Genomic DNA, 23,497 nt, shown 5'->3' on the forward strand with positions numbered 1-23,497 from the left:
GATTTGTTTTATTTTGTTGCATGTGAAGGAGGAAACAAATAGCCATCATTTTATTTAGGTGTGTAACCCAGAAATGTTGGTGCTTGATGCACACACAAAGGTGTTGGGGAGAGGAACCCGAACCTCCTGGGTTCAGAGTGAGTTTCCACCCAAAGCTGGGCTTAGACTAAGACTCCTTTGCAATGTGAGAGACTCACACAGCCGTAAATGTAGGATCTGACATTGGAAGTAAATATCTTCAGGCAGCTCCTTGCCAAAGTGGTGAAATCCATCCTCAGCAGACGTGGCTGCTTGGCTTCTTTAAGAGCAAAAAATTTCAAGATGTCTCCTGTAAGGAGTTTGGATAGACAGGAAAGCTGCTGGTGTATGCATAAGGAGAATTATCTGGGATGTTTTAAGTGGAAAGAGTAATGGGATGAAACTGAGCTAAGGAAAACTTCAAGGCATGGAAAAAATAATACAGGCTAGTGGTCTGTGGACTGGTCTCCTGAGAGACCTAGGAAAGCCATGCCACGCTGGCCAGTGAAAACCACAGTGGGAATAGACTAAGGAAAAATATTGTAGTTGTCAGCAGGATGGACAAGGTGCCCTGTGGGATTGTCAAAGTGATTCCAAGAGTATTTGTTTTCATGTTTTGTTTTCTAATTGGCCAAAACATATACAGCAGACTCTCACAGGACTGTGCTGAGCCAAAACTCTTGCTGAAGTCAGATGAAGAACTTTTGAGCCTGCCCTGTTGGAAAATGTCCACATGTGAAATTGTGGGAGGTACAATGTGCAAGAAATTCCCTCCAAAATGCTCGTTTTGCTGTACATCCTCCCTACAGGGGAAATGTGTGTAGTTAGCAATTGCTTCCAGCAAATGGCACTCTGATCATAATGAAAATCCAGTTTGGAGGGAAATTGTTGTTAAAAACACCATTTATGGCTGGCCCCTCACAATAACAAGTGCCTGGCTGGTGGAACACCTCTGTTTCCAGCTGAGTGTTGTTGTATGAAGGGTTGGGTGTCGGATTTGTCTGCCCACGCCTCTGGCAGCACGGTGAGGGGAAGGATGTGCTCTCATGAACGTGGCTGATCTTCCACTCCATGACATCTCATGGCTTTTGTGCACCACGGCCCTGTGGTGGCTGGTACCACCCCTGATACACCTCTTTAAAAGCAGCTCTTGTTCTGTTTCTCTTTTTCCTTGGAGTAATATTGTCTCTTGATGTGCTGCTGATGTAAAGCCCTTATTGCTAGATGTCCCACGGGGGAGATCCTTCTTCCCTCTCACCAGCTGGATTGTCTGGCATAATTGAGGATGAAAGTCTTTCTCCCATTTACTCCACTCTTTTTGAGAATTCACTGCTTCTTCAGACCAACACAGTCTCTGCAGTGTCCCTGTGCTGCAGAGGACGGTCCTTGGCTGCTGTGCTGCTCGTTAGTCTCTTGTCCCCTGTGGCACCAAGGATGCCTGTCCTCGTCCTGCTCTTTCAGGGCCCTTGGTGGCTGCACTCTCACACAGGAGCAGCTCAGCACTCTTGTAACGCTGGAAAAGAGGGTTTCTGACCACCCTGGTGTTGAGTTTTAGCCACTCAGGGCTAAAATTGCCATGTTACTGAGCCTCCCAAAGTGAGGGGAATACACTAGAAGTTCATACTGTTTTACTACTACTTTTGTTATTATTTTCAACAAGATCATTATTCTGTGACCACATCCCTACCTGGCGAATCAAGTCTGCAGGCACAATAGCTCCTCACAGGCTGTTTCCCCCTTGGTTCCTTTTCTAAATCATAAAGATTGCAAATTGTGGAGAAATTCTATCAACAAAGAGGTTCAGATCTGAACTCATCAGGACAATGCTATGTTTATATAAACTGCTGCTTGTGGTGAGGGGGTATATGACAATTTTTTATTGCTGGCAAAGGACATATTTTTCAAATATATGTGGGGAAAATAAAACGAGCTCAATAAAATTAGGATGCCCCTAGCAATCAAAGTTTCACTTTAAAACAACAATAATAATTGAAGCGCCATTTTGCTCACCTGCACTGCAATCAGTGCTGTACTCCTTTTGCAAATGCCCAAAGTTTCTTCTTTTGCACGAGTGGTGTGTCTGTGGTGGGTGAGGAGTTATGCAAGCTCGGGGTGAGCTGCTTGGAAAGGGGCTGGAACATCCCATCCTGCTGATGGATGGGCTGTCCTGTGCTAGGATCTGGCTCCGTGGGGCTGCTGCTTCCCAGCTTCGCCTGCTGACCTCGGTGCTTTTATCCAGAGTAACCACACGTGCATTTATCACACAACTTTATGAACAGTGAAGGTTTATTACATTGCACTTAAACCTCGTTTAACCTTTCCTCAGGAAGCAATGCTCTAAAGTGGGATTGCAGGAGTTTGCAAAATTCTGCAAGCGCTTCCCAGGCAGGGTGTGCACAAGCTGCCCCCCAAGAGAAAATAGATGTGGGGTTTGTGCCTGCATTGTCTTCATCGTTCTGTTGTGAGGAAAAATATTTCAGTCCAGGAAAGATTTATGGGAAGACATAACTTAAGTTTTTTTTACTTTCTAAATTCATCATTGGCTCAAAAATATGGATATCTCCCTCTTTTATGGTGACACTTGCAGCCTGATACCTCTCTGTGCAGGTGGCCTTGGGGCAGTCCTCAGGCCCAAAGACCTCCTGCGAGCTGTCACGCTGCTCAAAAAGCTCCAGTCCTGGAGGGAAAAAGGAGAAATAGAAAGCTGGAGCTGAGCAGTACAGAGAGCTTCCTGGCAGGAGCAGAGCCCCAGGGGAGCTAATGCAAATCCTGTCACTTGGGATGGTAGAAGCTTGAGTGAATGAAGTTCTGGCCTGAAGATAGTGGGGAAGCGTCCTTCACAGGTGAGGAAGGGGCTTGGGAGATTCCCAAGCTGGGTAGTCTTTTTCCAAGTGTACTTCCAGTGCTTTACATTTCTGTTCTGGATCAGCCCGTAGCTTGTAAAATGTTTGTGTCATTTGGAAGTGGAAAAACACGATGAAAAAATGTGAGGGATGATCAACAGCACTTAGTGAAATTACAAAAATCCTAATTCTAGCAGAGAAAAAAAAACCTTCCCTTTTGGTTTCTGGAGTCAAAAAACGTTATAAAATTAGCTTTGATCACCTCACACCTGATGTCCCCTCCACCTCCTTGGACGTCTTCTCTCATGGGAGTTGTAAACAAAAAAATTCCTGACCATTGTTGATGAAGACATTTCTTAGAAAGTCAGAGCCCCTTCAAGGAGCAGCCAAAAATAAACACATCTTCCAAGTGGGTGGCAAGTGTTGCCAAAGGTTGATAGGAGTTTTCTGGAGATCTAGGAATGAGCAGAGGAGTTGTAGAAATGGCTCTGTTGAAGGTGCTTGGGTGCAGCTTGCAAAAGGCAACCTGACCATGAAATCAATAATTTACCTCGTGGCACGACTGAGATGGGTTGCGTCTTCCCGAGTCAACTTAGAGGTAAGCAAGAATGTGCCATAACAGTGTGTTTTTGAACCACAGGATAGAGGCTTAATTGATTTGCTCTTTATTCTTTGCGAAAGACAGCTGAATGTCAAAGGTCTTTCTTTTGTGAAGTACTGGAAAACCCATTGTCAAACAACCTCTACTCATTTAATAATTTATCCCATTTTGTAAAAGAAAGGCAGCTGACACGCACTAAATCTAGTCCATGTTTAAATTACTGCATTGAACAATAATAAGAGGAATGAATAATCTAGTACATCTATTTAAAATTAAACATATATGAAACTGTTTTTCCAAATGATCACCAAGGGCTATAGTTTAAAGGCAGGACAGAAGCCACGAGCAGAATGAAAATGCCAAGCAGTAGTTTGCAAGTGGCAGCAGAATTATTTATTCTGTTTTTTCTATACATAAGGAATAGAGCTAAATGAACAATGTTTAAGCATGTCAGAATTTCATCAATTTTGCATGAGCATTCACAAATATCCTGGTGGGGGTAATTGCTTGCAAATACATTTAAACTAATGATATGTTATGTCCTTACTTGATATAAAACTATTAAAAGATACGTTATTGCATTTGACAATGCCATGAAGCTGGGTCAAAGCTTAATGACAGATTTCTGCATTCGTAAATTAAGATATACTCTGCTGGAAGCAAATATTTTGTAAAAATAAAAGCCATCCACTACAGAAGTTTGATCATTGATCTAAGGTTGCTTTTTGGCTTCTCCAACCACTGGGCTCGCAAAAGTAGAGGAAAGGGAAATTCCATTGCAGAGGCAACTCTAGAAATACCAGTGTGGCTCTTGCACATGCAACAGGAGTAAGGAGGCTTGCTGGGGACACACAGTGGTTTTAACAGTCCCACTGGAGACCTGGAGTGAAGCTTGTGCACCAGCTGGGGACAGTGCTTAGTTTTCCTGTGGGAAGAGCAAGAGAGCTTATTCTACCTAAGGTTGGAACGTGCTGGGGAGGCTTTTTTAGCCTGAGAGGAAATTCAGAAAACAGGTACTGATGGCGTCAAAAGAGTCTGAGGAAGCCGTGGTAGGCTGAGGTTACTGTGATGAGTTTGTTTAGGTCTGGCCATTGCTCAGATCCCTGTCTGAGGTGTCCTTGGCTGGCTCAGTGTGTGTGCCATGGAGCAGCTCTGTGGGCATCAGCTCTTAATTTGTGACACTGTGCTGGTGAGCAATTTCAGTTATTTACTGAAGGTTATATTAACTGTGAGATATTTAGAAAACTAAATGTCAACAGGAGGCAGCTAGGCAGCCTTCACCAGGCAATAGAAAGGTCTTAGGGCCTTGGGAAACACTGTGCTGTCCCAGGAGAAGGCACGGGACATTATGATTGTAAGAGAGAGGGACACTAATCAACTTTTACAAATGGTTTCTGGGTGCTGTGAATTTTGTGATGATGGCATGCACTGTATCCATAACAGCAAAGGAAATATTCCTTGTGGAGGGCAATGCTTCCCACAGAGATGCCCTCTCCCCTGCAGCAAGTGCAGAGGCCCCGGGAGTGACCATAAACCCTCACTTGCACTATCCAAGAGGCCACCTCAAACTGTTTTCCTGGCTGTGGGATCGAGCCTGGATGAGTCCCAGCCCGTGGTTAGGCATCTGGAGGAGCTTCAAGCAGCTGCTCCAGGATGTTTTAAGGCTTTTGCCACCGCCTCTGCTGCATGGCAATCCTGAAATATCCCTTCCCATCACCTCTCATGCTCTCTTCCACTTTTTGAATTGCTCCGATTCCCAACATCATTGGATGGATTATTATAACCTTCCCTCGTAAGGTACTATAAATTTTATTATAAAGCAGGAATTCTTCGGCTCCCCAGCCCCATCTTGCAGGGAGACAGCGTGCTGTAGTTCTTCCACTTGCAGTAATGTGAGCAGAGAGCTAATGAAGATCTTTATGTAAATTTTCCAGTTATCAGGTGAAATCTTCACATCGAAATCTGTCACATGTTATAAAAATTCTTTATGTTATCAAATGCTAATGATAACTCAGAACACAGAGCCCACGGAGGAGCTTTGAAATCCTTCATAAAAACTGCATTCGGCCCCAGCAACTGGAGCCTTGGATTTCTACTCCGACTACTCCATAGCATAGTGCAGGCTTCTCTGCCCTCTGAAACCATAATGTTAATTACAAAAATTACACTGTGTTTAAAAGTGCAATTAAGAGACTGTGCTGCACAAAGGGAGCCGTGGAACCTCTTTGCACACTTTGAAGCCAGGTCACAATGCAGCCCATGAAAGAGAGTCCAAGGCTCGCTCCCTGCTAAAGGCTTGGGAAGATCATAGGGAGAGCTCAGCTAAAATGAGCTCTGGTGGGCTCTGCTCAGCCCTTAATGAGTAATACTCCTCCTTGGGAGGAAAGTGGGGAAAGGCAGAGGGTGGGGGGAGAATATTGAACTAATTAAGGACCAGATCCTGCCGTGGTTCTTGCATCTGCTTGGGATGACTGCTGCAGTGGAGAATAAGTGCAGGATCAGGCCTTGGGAGGTTATGGTGCAATCACAGCTTATGATTGCCTCGGTATTTACACAGCACCTGAAAGCAAAAAAAGCCCCGTGTTTCCTTATGTCTTTGCTGTATTGAGCGACTTGTAAAAAAATGATTTCTGCTGTCCTGGTCCTCAGCTTGAGGGTTTGTTCTGCTCTGGGGAGCTGGGGTGTCCCGTGTGATTTGGGTGGTGCTGGATCTGAGTTTGGTAGTTGCCAGTCAAGGGAGACCTTGGTCCTGCCCTCCTCAGCTCACAAATGGAGGAGAAGGCAGCTCCAAAGTATTTCTGGAGGGGCACAAAAAAGCTGGAAAGCTGAATTGCACAGTGCCAGGTGTTGCATGAAAGACTTGGAAAAACACCGGATTAATTTTTTATTTTTGGCCTCTTAAGTCACTTGATAATATGACCTTTGATAGTCCTCTCCACCAAAGACCTTCCAAGTGCCGTGTGCTAGGTGTTAATTAATTAATTAAGACCCAGAGCACCCCTCTGTGGTCAGTATCTGCACACCAGCTTGTACATGGAGAAATTGAGGTACAGCCAGTGGCCTGAGGGGATGTGGGCAGCTGTGCCTAGAGCAGGAGAGCCCCTGGAGCTTCATCCCTTCCTTCTGCACCACCAGAAAGTTGTTCTTGTGCCTGTGCCCGGCTGAAAGAAACCAAGCATTCCTGTGGCATCGGCTGCCAGGGGCGTTTGGGAGGAGGATGGAGCAAACACCGGACCCCACTGCAGCAGCCCTCTGCTGCAGCTGAATTCCAAGGCCACCCGCCACCTCCACTGCACAAGCAGGAGCTCACAGTGATGCTCATGGGGCAGGATTGGGCTGTGCTGGTGTGGGGAGACTGTCAGCCTGGTTCTGATACAAATCACAAGCCGGTTCCTTCAATTTTCCATAACTTTTCCATACAGCCTCATGTAAAAAAGCTTCAATAACTGTTCAATAAATCAGCCAGCTGACCTTTTCCAGTAAAAATGAACACTGCCATGGGTGATGCCGAGAGTGTGTGTGTGGTGGGGGCATGGGGGAAGGCAAGAGGGAGCCCAGCTTTGCCAAGAAACTTCAGTGCAGCCAGCAGCCTTGGGTTTATTTTGCTTTGGTGTTGAAAAAAAAAAAAAATCCTCTTTCCTTCTTTTTGCCTTCTACCTGCCCAACTGGTTATAGACCCAGACAGTTTACATATGTGATCCTTCCTATTTAGAAAATTAATGGTGTTTTCTGGCTCCAAATCACAGCTTGTGGTGCTCTGCAGGCGATGAAAAACTTGGCCAGCTTCAGCAGCAAAGCAGCCATTAGAAAATTAACCCTTGGTGGCAAAAGAGCAAAGGTACCCCAGCGAGGTCCACGAGAAGTGGCAGGCTGCAGCTTTCAGGTGTACCTACATATGTTAGCAATGTAAAACCAGCGCAGGCAGTGCCCCCGGAGAGTGCCCATCAAGCGTGTTTGTAGCTGGAGACTGTGGAGAGGGCATGGCCATATCACTTGGCAGCCAGAGCGACCAATATGCCACGGTTTTCATTAGAGCACGGGAGAAGTGCTGAGCGCAGATTATGAATCAGAGATGCCTCTCTCAGCTCTACCTGCGGCTGCTCTCTGGTGTTCCAGCGATTCCCTGACACTCCGGCCTTAGCTCTTCTCCCATCCTTCTGTTTGTTGTTGGCAGCAGTGCACAGTGGATCCTGTAGAAAACTTAAATTTTTATTTTTAAAAATTGATATGAGATTGCTGCATGCGCTGTTTTTGGCTTTGAGACGTGAACTCTTCTGGTTCGCAAAGCATGGTTATAGCCGGTGATGCTGTTGCCCCTGTCCTGGGGAGGGGTCTGGGGACATGTGAGCATCTTGTGGGTTTTGCAAAGACCTGAAATTTCCATGGTGTAAAAGCTGTTACTTTGTGCCAAGGGATCAGTGGCACTTCCCTAACTGTCCCAAAGCAGAGAAAAAAGCATGTGCAGCATCCAGAGAAGGAGTAATCCTGCAGTTCTGAGTGCCCCAGCTGTGGTGCAGCTCCTGGGCACGTGGAGCCAGGGCAATCCATAGCTGACACCCTTCCCTGTGCTGTGGGGATGCCCAAGGTGGCCATAGCACGGGGCAGGGCTGTGCTGCCCCTAATTTGAGAGTACACGTGGCAGCATTATTTTGAGGTGGCCTTGCAACAGGGCAGGTGGAGAGATGCCGCAGTGACACTGGTGGCAGTTTTCTTCCTGGTTAGCTGATTCAGATTTCTTCCTGAATCTCTGCACTGGAGTCTTTCAGTGGCCGCTTGGGCTGTGTGTGCCCATGTGGTTGTTCTGGCACCGTCCCTTTGGGAGAGGCTTCACAGTCCTTGCAGTACCACATCAGGAGGTGCAAAAGCTGCTGTTTAGGTTCTCCTCTTGCTTGCTGGAGAGCAAAACATCTCTGCTCCCCGTGTTCCTGCTCGTGCCTTGACCTAAAAAAATACTTTTGTCACAGCCTGTTTTTTGAATGGATCAGCATCAGGACAGGCAATGTCTGTTGCTGGTACCTATAGCAGAGGTGCCAGGAACACGGTCCTGTGTTGGCTGAACAGAAAGGGGGCATTGCCTCTGCCATCCCTGGCCCCGTACGTGCTTGTCGTGCAGCGCTAAGCCTAAAGCTGGTTTTATCTCTGGGCTGGTGGTGCCGGAAACCACCGCTGTGAACTTCACTGCCTCTGACTTGGGGCTGTGTGGAGCTGAGTGAGATCAGCCCGTCCCGCTTCCTGCCTCCCCAAAAACTGGGGACAAACAACAGCGCAGTGTGAGTTACTCCTCTCGGGTTTACTTTGACTAAAATGCCCTAAACCGAAGACTGCCATGATTACAGATGATGCATTTTTCAATTAGCCTTTGTTAACGCTATTAATAAGATAAATAACGCACAAGTAAAAATGTCAATAAGCTTCTCTGGCCACGATTTTTGGCTCAGCCTTTTGGCTGGCTAGCAGTGAGCCCTTCCCTGCGCAGCCTCTGCGGGCTCGGGAGCGAAGTTGCTGCAGCAGGATTTGATTTCCAGGGAGCAGAGAGAAGACAGGGCACGTTTGTGCTCTCCCTTTGGCAGCTGTAACGCTGCCTGGAGACCCAGGGCTTGCGCTCAGAGCTCCGGCAAACTCCGTGCAGCCGGGGACTTTACGAAGTTGCTGCACAGCAAAATCTCCTCTAAAAAAAAAAAATAAAATAAAAAAAAAAGCTCATTTTGTATTACCTGGGCTGGCGTTAGTGACCCCGTTATGAACTGGATGATAAATCGCGCGAGGAGCTCGCGTTCCTTCTCCGCTTTAAAACGTGCGACACAGCAGCGCCCGGTGTTAATGCACAGAATTAATTGCCCCGGTGAGACGCTTCTTCCCAAAAAGTAATAATAGTTAGGATTTAGCCTGGCGAATGTGAAAACCCTCTGGTATACTAATAAAATGAAAAGGTTTCGCAAAATAATATCCCAAATAATTGGGTTCCCTTCTACCAAAGGACCCCATGTTGTTTCTCTTGAGCAATATATTTTAAAAAATTGTGATTATTCCTTTGGACTTAATAAAACGTAATTGGAAAAAAAAAATCTTGAAAGAAAGCATAAGGTAATCACTTTCACTTTTCCCAATCAAGTTGATGTCGCTTTCTCTCTTCCATCCTTCTTGTAAGGTGAAGAAGTCTTTAATGCATTTGGATCATTCAAGAGACAAAAAAAAAAAAAAAAAAAAAGAGGAGGAAAAAAGAAACAAAACAGCTTTTTTCTCTTTTTATTTACAAATGGACTCCCAATGTTTATTTGTGGTAGTAACATACTCACTGTAATTCTTTGGTTTGAAGGGCTGGCTGCTTTGCTGTTGGGGATTTCTAAAAATTTGGGGGGGGGGGGCGTGTTTATGACCGTTGGAGGGAGATTTGGGTCTTGATAATTTTTAAATTGTTTTTTTTGGTTTTTAAGGTGCATTTGACCGTTCAAACTTTTGAACAGCCTTGGCTTGTAAATGCAGTGCCCGTCGCCCCCTCCTCCCGCTCCCCAGAAACTGCATGCTCCTACTGTGCTGCATTCATAATCAAATTAGTGTGCTGTGAATAGGTTAAAAAAACTGTTATCCAGCCGCTGCCACGAAAGATATTTTAGCCCACTCCCCACAAAGCCCTCCCTTCCCTGCTCCCCCTGCCTTTTTTTCTCCCTCCGTGAGACATAAAGACATCCACGCCGATGGAGAGATCTTTACCTTACTTCTCCTCTGCAATCTTAGCCCTCTTTTATTTATTCCACTCCCCCCCCCAACCACCACCACCACCACCAACCTCCCAACGTAAGAAAACAAAAGTAAATTCTCCAGAAATGAGCTGCTGGTGAGAGAAAAAGGGGCGCTGGGGGGAGTGGGAAGGCGGAGGGGCTGCTGTGCGAGAGATGCTATAGGGAGACAGCGCTGGAGATAGTTGTCCCAGCTACGAGATAAAAGCTACATTACATGAAATTAATGGAGGCTGTCTGAGACATACATGAATCACTGTTTCAACACTAAGAAACCAGCACAAAAGAATAAAGAAATCTGAGTACTAACTATATCTTCAAAGGTCTCCTATTTACCCAGCTATACCGGGTACTGACACAAGTGGGGGGAAAATATAAGAAAAAAGCACTGCTGTGATCGAATGAATGAGACCATATGAGCTATATTGGTGCCGTATGCATTCTATTTAGCTGATATCAAACACAGTTTAATGAAAGTTAAATAGTTTCTGAGGAGTGCATGAGCTGGAACAGATTAGATTCCACCGAGGGGTCTGTCAGCATATTGTTGCTCACATGTATTCCCTGCTCAGAGCTGCCACAATTCCAGCACTCCATTAGCAATACACAAAAGACTTATGCAGATAGCGGGCATAAGCACGCACCGCCATGTTGGGAAATAAAAAAAAAAAAAAAAAGTAAAAAGAGGGGGGAAAAAAAAGAAGAGAGAGAGGAGGGAGGAAAAAAATACCCAGATGAAGGTTTTGTTCAGCACGTTCATCTGAAAATAGATCTCTGTAATTCAAAAGTGATAAGAATAGATGGAGAAAAGGGGAAGTGGTGGGGGCTGTCAGAAAAAGAAAATAAAAAAAATAAAAATAAAAAAGAAAAAGGAGAAATATGTAAACTCCTTTAAAAGAACAGATCTTCCACCAAGTATATAATGAGGTTTTGATCTTTCAGGGGACAATGACATGGGTGAATGCTGTGCCCTTTTGATTTGCAGGTTACATCTGGTCTTAAAGGCACAGCGGTTCCCGTGGCCTCTCTGACCAGAAGTTGCAGTAGAGGACGATTTTTTGGAGAAGGGGGGGGAAATTCTTCCTACAAAACAACATCTTTCAGGCTTCTCTGTCTTATTTTAAGATGCAGAATCCATCCCAGAAATACCACTGGACAGCCTGTGTGCCTGGTACAATCACTGTCACTGAAACTAACATGAATTGAGATTAATTTTTATCACTTCAGAGGATTTTTATTCCTCTCCCTGGGAAAAAAAAAAAAAAATCCTCCTTCTCTGAGGTGTCTGTTTTAAAATTAATAGTAGGATAAGGCTGGTGGGGGTATTTAGCTATCAGATGGCAATTGCTTAGTGATTATTGCATTTTGATTTAATCTGACAGAACTGATCTTGCACCATGAAATCTGTATTTTCACAGAAAAATAGGAATTGCCATACTGGAACAGACCATTTGTCCACCCAGTCCAGTGCCTGGACCCATCCATGGGGGTAGCAAATCCCTCCTGTACTTGCACCCTGCACAAATATTTATTATTTATCACCGGGGGGAACAGTGTTCCTCCTTGCTCCTGTCAGTCCCTTCACACCCTGCAGCAGCATTTCTCTGCCCTGAAACTTTTTTTTTTTAAACCCAGCTAAGTGCAGCCACGAATATTATTTCAGCCCACAGAAAGGCTGCAAACTCCTTCTCGAGCGTGGCTGGAGGTGACAGGGGCGTTTTCATCCGCTCAGGTGTGGGAGGGACAGTGCTCCCCCCCATCTTCTCCCCTTCCCCTTCTCTCCCCACCCTCCTCTCCTCTAATTCGGTCAAAGAAAAGGGGCCACAAGTGGAAACACGATGATTTGTTCGGGTTTCTTTCTCTGCAGCTGGGAGCCTGCCTTATTAATATTATCTGAGCTGGGAGCGTGCAGTGTTTCCTCAGGCATCTCTTCTGAGTCATTTTATCATTATTCATAGGGATAAAAATGGCCCAAACCAAGGATCCATTTAGGGTTGCCTGTCAGATCCACTAAGGTAATTGGCTCCATTTCTTCATTCCCATTCTAAATTAAAATAATTTTATTAAGTGGTACAGTAGGTGTTTCACCTGTGTCACCAGCTGCCTATTAGAGCCAGAAAGGGCTTTTCCACATTATTTCTGTCTGTTCTTATAACATTATGTCATCGTATTCCACGTTACTTAGTGTCAGAGGTTGCCCAGTCTCCTGTACTTAAGTCCAATGGTTACAAAATGTAGGTCCAAGATGCCCTTTTCGGGGTGAGGGCAAAGTCAAACACACTTGACTGTTCCAGCTCTGCTCACTGCTTCCCAGATAGAATTCACACAGCAGGAAAAATCACTGTAAGACTGAGAGCAGGGTCCATGGCGTGACTGAAAGTGTACCACCAACAAAAATTATGAACCGGCCATAGCGGTGACGTCCTCAGCAGCAATATTTGGAGGGGAAAGAGCTGGTGTTAGAGCTGTGCTGCCTGGGCTGGGAGGAAAACACGTGGATGGGTCTCCATGGAGGGAAAAATGGGTGGCATGACTGGTCCTTGCAGGTGGCGGCCACGGGTGGTCCTGCTGGTGGCACTGATGTGGAGCTAAATAACAGAGCCTGGCCAGGTGTGTTCAGGGTTAGCTGCTTCTTCACAGCAAGGTGGTTCTTCCTCGTGGAAATGTGGCTGGGGTCACTAATCCCACTTTAAAGAACTGTGATGAGGCTAGAAAGCACCGTGGTGAAGGTGTTCTGCATCAAAATATGGAGTTTGCAGCTCCCAGGTTCACGTTTGGAGCGTCCAGCCGTGTCAGTCAGGGATGGGGGCTGTGCATCCAACAACAGTGCTTGCATTTAGTCTTCAAATACAGCACGCAGCATCTCCAGCCAGTTTTTGGCAGGTGGAAAAATACACATTTGAGTGTCCATCTGAATTAGACTTCTTGGGGATGGGTCATTGGCAACTGAGATCCCTCCATCCCATCAGGGCAGGGGAGCCAGGATCAGTTACAGAAGCAACACCAGAGAAAATCGATGATTTAATTTTAGGCTCCCCACAAACCACTAGCAACCAGCCAGGTGGAAGTTTCCACCAGCAGATAAGAGAAGCAGTGTTATCTGAGAGTGAGAAAAGGTCGCTTTTCCAACGGACAAAGTCATTTCCCTCCAGAGAAAGGTGCAGTCGCACAGGAACATTCCTTGTGGTTAGATAGGGAAGGGGTGGGGGAAAGGCATGTTTCTTCGGTTTTCAGGGATCTTGCAACTGTTTTTCTTCAACCTGCAGGTGGCATTAGCACTAAAAATGGATTTTTTCTTTCTTTCTTGAAAAGTGTTTAGCAATGAAAGGAAGAAAGCTGCGAGGGGATCTGTAGTAGGACTGTGTGCTTGGAGTTAGTCATGCTAACTGCAGATGGCATTTTTGCATGTTTTATAAGGCAGGGATATACAAACATTTTAGCACCCTGAAATATAATATCTCCAGTTTCTGGAAGCAGGCAGGCTGGGAGGACCAGAGGAGCTGAGCTTAGGCTAAATCTGTGCAACTGCGAAGGAGTGGAGCAGCGCCAGGCTGGCACCTGTCCATCACCGTGTCACCAGCCAGGCAGACTTGGAGGTGCCATCTCACCCCCAGCCCTCGGTTCCAGGTGTCTCACATGGCTGAGGGGCAGCCTACTGCAGGCCAAAGCTGGTGCCTGCTAAAATCAATGGGAGAACTCCCTGAGGGCTGACTGGAGTGGGATCAAACCCTCCTGCACAGGGAGGAGTGCTGGGAAAGAGCTGCTGACTGTGGCTTGGATGGTTTGGCTGTGCAGTGGGGAAAAGGAGTAATCCCTGTTTGCCTTCTCTGCTTGGCACGGGGAGATGGAAACACTAATTAATGTGAAACAGGGCTTAGAACAAGAAAGTTTGTTTTTCCCTTTTCTGGGGGTTTGTTTTGTTTGTTGGTGGGTTGGTTTGTTTGTGTGTATGAAGAATGGGAATGAGCTCCCATTTTAAATGGTTAGACCCATCCCAAACCCCGTCATAATGGGGTGATGAACCTCACCTTCCCAACACACCAAAGTGCCCCACAGGGCAGAGTCCCAGCGCTGTTCCTTCCAGCAAGGCTGGAGCCTTGTTTCATCTTGTCCTGGTGGACTAAAAATGAGACTTTTATGGCTGTAGTTATTCAGATTTGAGTTCCTGTCCAAGGAAAGTCCACTTGAGGTGCCCAGGAAGAGCATACCTGGAAGAACGAAGCCTTGCAAAGGCATTCCCCAAATTAAAAATGTGGAATGAGCATCATAAGAAAACAGTGACTCCTGGCTTCCCTGACATTGAAATCCTCAGAAGAAAGCCAGGAGAGTTAAAGAGAAGTGTAGAAGCAAAAGGTTGCCAGAGAAAGAAACCATCAGCTGAGGCCACAGAGCTCTCACCAGAGGCTGTGTGGAGATTTTTTCCTTTTTTTTTTCTTCTTTTTTTTCTTTTTTAGGCAAACCATTTTGTTACTTGAAAGTGCTAATTTGTGAAAGCAAAACAACTCCAGGCAAAGGGTGTGCTTTGACAAATTTCCCATATTGAGGAGGGGTGGGGAGAAGCATGAAAAAGAGGAGAAAATAAATGTAGAACGATTGCAATGTCATGGGGGGTAAGTGGTACGTTTGAGACAGGGGCTAAATCACTGTTAAATCACTGCAGGCAGAATTGATGTGAGACTGGAGCACACTGAGAACTGGGCAGGGGCATAAACTTAATTGATTTGAGGCTGGAGCAGGGAGTTAATTGGGGGCCAGGGTGGAACAGTAACTAACAAAGTGCCGTGATAGCCAAAAGCATATCTCACTTTCCACCATCCTGCCTGCGCTGGGTGTGAGTGCTGGCAGCTGGGAATCACCCCAGAGCCCAAACCACGACTTCAGCCTGGTGGTTGGAGGCCAGCTCTATGCCTTTGGAGAGGGGTTGAGCATCTTTTGAGAGCTCAGGATTGCTCCCTGTTGTGATGGACCTCGGGAGAGAGTAGTATTTGTCACCCACAGCCTTGTTTTGGCTGGGGAAGAGGAGCAGCAATTGCTGCCAGAACAATTATTGTGGGAAAATGTTCACTCTCTCAGAGAACTTCATTCCTCTCAGAGAAGCACCACATGTCCCCAAGGAAACCACCTAGACCAGGTCCACACTTACTCCGTACAAATGTTCCCTTTTTTTTTTTTTTTTCTAAAGACTGTTGAATTGAGCACTCAAAATTTGAAAATGCAAAGATGAAGGTTGCCTGGGCAACTGCTTTGCACTGAATGAGGAAATGATCTTGTGAAACAAACATTAAGTGATCGTGTAATTAAAGACTGAATCAAAATTCCATTGTACCAGGAAGGAGCCTAAATTAAAGTTGACCAGGCAACTTTCAGTTTGGCATTTCCTAAGTTTTAAGAACTTGATTTAAATTGACTTTCTTTAATTATTTCTCCTTTTGCATGCAATCTTAGTTTTATTTCTCCTAGAAAATTTATGGCATGTTGGTATGTTGTAGCCACACTCACCTCTAGCCACAATCCAAGTTTCAGCACAGGAGCTGTAGAATCCCAGATTCCCAAACGCCCACCACTGGGACAGAGGGTGCAACTTTCATCTGCTGCCCTTTGGGGAGTGACAGCTGAAGGAACAACGTGACTTTTGGGTTTTGTTATTGTGTACAGTTTGCCACGCTGCGTCAGATGGGCACTGAATTTAGTCTACACCAGATGCACCAAAGAAGGATGCAAGTATGGAGATGTAGAACAGTCTGTCCACAGGAAGACTTCACCCAAGCCACTTGTAGTTAGAGGTTGTTTTATACTCTCAGGAATAATCCTTATTTACCTTCCAAACCCAAGGGGTTTTTTTGGTGAGGATTTTTTTTTTTTTTTTTTTTTGGCGGTGGTTTTGGAGTTAGATTCCACCCCTTCACCGTTTCCATGACCCAGTGTGTTGGAGCAATGTGGTGACTTAGTGTTCCTGAGGTCAGCCCCGAGCTCTGGGGCACGAGTGTGGTCTGGAGGAATTGTCAGCAATCAGTCACTAGCAGCAGAAGGAGAACCTCAGACCTGCAGCATTACTAATACACATGGTTAAGAAAAACTTTAAGGTGATGTTCAGTTCTATACAGTGCAGGGATCCTTCCAAATAACTCCTTCGATTTCGTTCCTTTTGCAAAACCACCGTGGCACCTTCCAATGCATTACAGCCTATTTGCCATTTCAAACCTGTATTTAAGACTTTGCATCAGCAAACTCCTCTCTTCAATTCATATGGAAGCACACGTGTTTTTAGCTCACACATTTTTTAGCTTACTTCAGGGATAGTTACACAGAGCTCCACCATTCCCTTGCTATTTTCAAGGGCAAGAAATGTCCGTGCACACAGCGTGTGCTGGGGCCTGGCTTTTATTATTATAATTGTTATTGTACTTAGCTATCTGTCAATGCAGAGCTTCAATTTGACACAAATTATCTCCACAGTGGTGCGTTCCTACCGTGAGATGCTCTCGTGCCTCCCAGCTCCAAACATGGAGGCAAAAGAGTAGTTTTAACCTTCTCCCATCTGCACCCAGTCTAATTTTACCTCATGATCTCATCTAATTTTTTTTTTTTTTTTGTGAGTCCTTGGATATGCAAATAGCTCCTAAGAATTATGTCAGGAAATACAGTGATAGGGAAGATATAACTTGTATTTGCAGAGCTCACTAGGGGTTTGGGGCACCTCAGTTCTCATCTTTCCAGGGTCACAGGGAGACTCAAATGGAACACTTGCCCATGAACGCTTGACTGGCTTCCCTCGGTAGTCCTTTCCTCTCACTGCTCAGGTAGTCATTGTCAACGTATTATTTTTTAATCTTAGTGACCATTTATGACTTTTCCCCCTCATACCCAGTGTTTATGCTGGAAGCAGTGGCAGAAGTTGATGCTGTTTTGGGGTAAGGGGGCTGAAAGACCTCTCTCTCCCCTCGCTGATGAGCACAAGTAGTGCCTGTTTCTAAGCAAAGGAGACTCTGTGTCTGTTGAACTCAGCTTTGTGCTGCCTTCATTTTTCCAGGATAGGTTGGGAAGTTCATTCAAAGTTCTTCCTTTACTGTGGGACATCCCTGACATTTTCCCATTGACACAGACCAACTGGTGTGATTCAGTGACCTTCTGCACCGACCCTTCAGTTGGATTCTGTTCCTGCTTCCTCACCCAGCCGGCCCCACCATCACGTCCTTGTCCAGCTCCACTGTTTTGCTGCCATCAGCTGACTCCCAGTCTCATTGCTTGCCCAGGAACAGGGTCTCTTTTTTTAAAAAATTATTATTATTTTTATTCCTACAAGTGTTTTTATCTCATGGCTTAGCCCAAACAGCCTTACTCTTCCCCTCATCATTTAGCACCAGTTCCTCTCTGCAGAATCTGTGTCCACCCAAGCAAGGCCAGCTGTAACCCATCTTTCCCAACCCATATTTCAATTTTGCTTGACCTGTTACACCGTGCATTTCTTTCCATCTTCCTCATGTGTCCTCTTCTCCCCCCATTAAATGAAGTTGTTTCCTTTTCTGTCTCTCTGGGACCTGGAGATACCCAGGGAAAAAATTATTCCCGCTGTTCTCTCCAAGGTCCCTCTTCCAGCAGCTGGAAGCTGCAATTACAGAAAAAGTCTGGTTTGAGTTTGGCAAAGTTATAAGCAAATGAAACAGTCTCTTAAAATCGGAAGTGTCATACAACCTTAGTAATAGACAGTGCCATCAGCCCCACCTATCATATGTGCATGTGTGTAAAAATGAAACCTGAAAACTGAATGAACATGAAAAGGCCTCGACCTACTTTCAGACTGATAGGAATGCTCCCCATCCCTAATGGAAGCAGACAGGACAGGCCTTGTACATCTCTGGCTTCATTTTGCAGGAGCGTGTTACAAGTGCAGAATTAGTGTGGAAAGGAGCCTTGCAGACAATAAAAGCAGGGAAGGCTTTTTTGCAGGACTCATTTGCACGGGGTAAAATGCACTGGCCCCTTTGACTCCCAACCCAGCGAGTCAGGCAGATGCTGAAACATGCGGTAACCAAAAGTTTGGTCCAAGCCTGGGCCTTCCAGTAGACAGATCTGTCTCCTGACAGGCCCAAGGTCTGCTCTCCAGCTGCAGCCCAGAGGAAATTCAGAGGGAGACTGGGATTCAGAGCATCCTCTTTAAGCCCACCATTAGCTTATTAGGAAACGGAGAGCTCTTATTCCTGGAAGCAACGTTTTGTGAACTGTCATACTCATTTCCTTCACACGCTGGCACAGATTGCCTGCTTGACCCGAGGGCTGAAGCCATTTACATTTTTGATCTGCTCATCTCTCAGAAACCTCCACAAATTAGAAATACCACAAACCATGTTTGTTGTCATGAGGGCAGAGAAGTCTGAAGCAAGGTCTGGGTGCTGTGTTTGACCTCGGCTGAAATACTGGTTCAAAATAGACCTTCTTTGAAGAATCTCAGAGTCTCTAAACTTCAAAGCACCGGCTAATGTCTAATTGACTGTAGGTGAGTATTGCTTTAGAGAAGAGCTCTTCTGCACCAGAACTCTGAGACCGAGCTTCTCTTGTGCCTTTTAGGTGAATGAGAGAATTCAAAAGCTATTACGATCTCCAAAAAGATTTTGAGTTAAAGCTTCGTAATTGCAGCACTTTTTCTTTCTGTGTTAAGATTCCTAATAAGCTTTTTACAGAAGGCTCTCACTCTTCCAGCTGAGAAATGCTGTAAGACAGCAAACACTTTATTTCCTTAATCTTTATTTTTCCTCACAATGTCTGTTTGCCATAGATGTGCTCTGCCTTGTGCTTTTGCAAGGAGGACATGTCAATCCTCTCTGCTTCCCTTTGGGCATCAGGGTGGCAGAGATGCCCTCTGGATGGAACCCTCAGAGCTGGCCCATGTGTGCTGGCCTAGGAGAGGGTAGAGAGGGAAACCCTAGAAGCAAGCTGGTAATGCTGCAAGATTGAGTGTTCAAAACCTCACTATTTTTCTGTGATGAGGCCATTTATAATTTACCACCATTCCCTCCTGCTGAAAAATTCCTCTAATTCTTCCCATGTGAATGGAGAGCATGAAAGGAGCACCGAAAGTTTCCTCTCTTGTTCTCCCATTCATTTTCCTATGCTAAAGCCCTGTGGATGAAACCCATTCAGAGAGCTTTTCCTGTAATTTACCCATGGTATTCTTATCAAAAGTGTTACCTCCAAAAATATTTCCTTTTAATGTTAATTATCCTTTGAGCCGGCTCACTCACAGCACACAAAAAGGGTACAGAGGCTTGGCAGGACTGGGGTTTTTTTTCTTTTTTTTTTTTTTCCTTTTTCATTAACTACCACATTTACCTCTCTTTGCATATATGGAGGGGCTTCCCAACCACCTTGAAGACATCACATGATGTTCTGTAGGAGCACAAGCTAACAAGTATTAAATGGATGGTTATTGTTTAGGGATGTGATATAATGCTTCCCATATGACCTAGTGAGGAGGAACCTTGTGGTGCTGGAGGTGTTAGAATTAAACTGAAAGTCTAAATAAATAGTAATAATTAAAGAAAAGGAACATGAGCTGTTGCTGGGATAACATCTTTGGAGGATGAGTCTTCCCTGGAAGGTTTGGTATGCCCAGGTGGTTTCTGCCAGCAAGGGGAGACGAGAATGTGCTCAGCCCCATGGGCATGGAGGTGGCTACCTGAAAGCAGCCCCATGGGAGCTGGGGGAGAGAGAGGGGTTAATCTCCTGTCCTTACTGCCTAGCAGGGAAGGTCTCCTTTCCTTAGGTGAGTTAAGTCAGCCTCTGCTTTGTTTGATGCTGCCCATTTGAGGAAAGCTTCTCCCTGACCTCCTGCCAGAGAGACTGATGACAAGGATGGTTTGAACTAACCTTGACATTCACCAGGGTAAATGGCTTTTTCCACAAGTAGTCAGCAAGCCAGGAGAGCCAGTCAAGAGCTAATGAATCTGTACCTGAGGGAAACCGAACAACAGTTGTACCTTTAAAGAAGGAAAGTCTTCCCTGACTCTGTCTGTGCTTAAATGCTGGAGGATTAACTCTTCCAGCTCACGCCTGAGCTTTGCCGTGTCACTTTTTGGCTGGTGGCAGGGAGGAGATGTGGTTAGGGAAAGCCTCTGTGGGAAAGCACAGGTGCTCAGCTTCCTCATTTGCATATGGAGATGGATGAAATCACTCCCTTCATGGTAGGTGATAACCCCAGAGGCTTGCAGTGCCCTCGGTACAGAGCATCAGCTGGAGGGATGCCAGCAAGGACTGAAGGGTGGTTGAGTCACTGCTGCCTGCAGGTGCTGTGCCCCCAAATGCACCTTTAGAGGTGGTTTAAGGCTGAGTTTCACTCCTGGCCTTTAAGTCTGAGCAGTGGAGTGACCACTGTGGCCATCACCAGAGCTGGCTCAAATCTTGGTGGATGGGCATCTCACACGTAGGCTGGTTTGGAGCACCAAAACAAAGGGAAAAGGGCCCAGCTGCTGCTCCTCAGCCTGGGGTTTTCACTGGAGTGTCCTCAGATTGCACAAGCAGAGGCATCCGGAGCCTGCTGTGCCCTTTTCCTGCTCAAGGAAGGAGGTTTCCTTGGCTGCTCAGCTGATATTAGAAACAATAGAAAGAGCGTTGGCAATTGCAACATATTTCACTTTTCTCAGTACTGTCCAGATGATGTATTCCTAGTCCTAATTAGGTTGTTCAAAGCCCAGTTTTTGTGAATAAGCCATCATTGTGAGAAGATTGGCCTGACAGTCCTCTGGCCTGTTCATTCACAAATCTTGCCTGTTGCTTCGTTTGGCGTTAACTCATTAGGGGATTCCTCCTGTGGCTGGAGGGGAGGACAGGAGGTGCTGCACTGCAAAGGGCTTCCCAGAGGGGTGGATGGAAATTAGGGTAGGACTGATTTCAGCCCACTTTGGTGAAACTCACTATTTCATGGGATCTCAGGCTCTTGAAAGAAGTTTGCAAGGGGACTGGCTGATGGAGCAAGACTCTGTTTTTCTGGGATGCTCGGGAAGTGACTGCAGCCAGCTTTTGTCTGGCAGCACTTGGACTCGAGGCACAGGGACTGCTTTTCTGAGTCTGCTACTAATTCGTGTGTGCATAACTCCTACTGGCTGGACTAAATGAGCCTCTGAAAATGTATTTATTAATACTTACTTCCTAGGGCTGTTTATTTAAATGTTTGCAAAAGGCTTTGGAAGGCTAAGCAAGGGGAAGGCACGAGCTCCAGCACTGAATCTTAAGCACTGGCAACGGAGATGGTTGGCAAAAACACAGCAATACGTTTTCCTCGGGATAACAAAAGTAGCGCCGATGCCATTTCTGTTGCATGATCATCTTCCAAGGGATGGTTTAAAAGAAACCACTCCAGTGTTCTACGGAGGGAATGAAGCAGCACTGGGAAAACGAAGTGCAGCTGGGGTGTGAGCTGGGTGTGTTTGCTTCTGAGCTCCCCGCTGGGGGGCTTTGCCCAGGTTTTGCCAACCGTGTGTGAGAGGTAGAAATGGGTACTGGGACTGGGGACAAACCAGAGGGGACAAACTGGGACTGGGGTGAAGTTCTGCCAGACTTTGTGTCTGCTGATCAAACAGATGAGAGTGAGGAGCCCAAGCACAAACCAGACCATGGTGCTGGCACAAGGGATGCCCGGCAGCCCCCCAACCCCACGAGGGTCTGGAGATAAAGCCCTGGCGCTGGTGAGGCTCCCGGGGAAAAAGTTGTATACAGAGGAGGAGATAATATTTCATCCCCCACGGGTCAGTTGGTTCTTGGCAGTGTTCTCTGTTTGAGATTTGAGGATTTGCAGACAGACAAACTCCACAACCCAGCAAAGGTCAGTCTAAATATCAGACAGATAAACAGCACCTTCTCTGTAAGCACAACTCCGATTTATGATGCTCCGTTTTCTCTTTTCTTTGCATGATAAAGTGGAACGTATGCTTCTTCAGAGGGTGGCAGCTGAAAAATTTAAAGTAACATAACTTCCTGAGGTGTTTTTAAAGAAATATGCTTTCCTGTAGCCACAGCCTGCTTCCTCTTTAAGGCTTTTTTTTTTTTTTTTTTCTCTTGGGTTTTATTGCTTTGGAGAATTTCTCCTTCCTGACTCCCCAGTCCCATAGAAAAATGCAACACCTGCCTTGCAGTTGCTTTTCTAAAAACAAGAGCTGTGTGAAAGTGTGTCTGTAACAGCACTGCTTTGGCCAAAGACACCCAGGAGGCGTTGGACCCTCTCCCTTGACCAAAACTGTGCTTTGGTGTTTCAACCGGCCCTCGAAAGAGCCAGTGAGGTACAGGGCAGCATTCCAGATCTGATTTCAGTTGATAACACAGATCCTTTACCCCAGGCTAAACCCTCAGAGTTAGAATTCGCTCGTGTCATCCTCAGCAGAGCCCACATCTCCCCATGCCCCGTGAAATATCTTCAAAGTGAATATAAATTATGTTACAATGGAAAACCACCTTTAACAGTATGGGAGTGGGGATAGAGAGACACAGTAAATCAGGATCAGACTCCCTTTAGTTTTCTTCTTCCTGACCTTGTGGACAAGACCTTTGTAATTAAACCCTCTCTGTAGGTAGTAAAAGTTCTGAGTGGAGAGGCTGTACAAGATCCTTTTTTTAAGCTAAACTATATTTCATTAGCCACATAATTAAGGAAATATCACACTGTACCATAAAAGCATTTAAAAAATCCAGCATTTCCACTCTTTAAAAATGCTAATATTGGGGTTTAAGGGTATTTTGGGGATATGTATAATTTTTGTTTGCAGAAATCTGATGTGTGCTCTTATCAAGATTGAACTCTAACCAAATCTGGTGTCTATACCATGGGTTTCTGGATTCTGGGACTAATTTGCTTCTAGGCTGATTTTTAGAGCAGTTATTTAGTAAATGTGTGGAAGGTGATTTTTTTTTACATCACTGTAAGCACAATGTAGTTTAATTATTTGGGTGTTGTTTTTTTTCTTGGTTGGTTGTCTGGGGTTTTTTGTTTGGTTTGTTTGTGGGTTTAATTGGTTGGTTTGGGGTTTTTTTTCTTTTATCTCTTTCTTGATCCCTGCAAGGTGATGTTTTTTAGCAATGTGCATGGCTGTTGACTGCTTGTCACAGCAATGATCCCAACATTGGTGCCAATGCAGCATCATGGTTCAGCTCGGCATTTGTGGCTGCAGCCTTGAAATGGCACAAATTATCTGCCTAGCCTGTAATATTAAGGCCAAAAAAGCCCTTTTAAATAATTTGTAAGGGTTTATAACACAATGCAATCATTGTAACATTATGAAAAATGCTAATATTAGCTTCCAGTGCTTTGAAGT

The sequence above is a fragment of the Sylvia atricapilla genome, chromosome 3 (genome assembly GCF_009819655.1).
Source record: "Sylvia atricapilla isolate bSylAtr1 chromosome 3, bSylAtr1.pri, whole genome shotgun sequence".
Lineage (NCBI taxonomy): Eukaryota > Metazoa > Chordata > Aves > Passeriformes > Sylviidae > Sylvia > Sylvia atricapilla.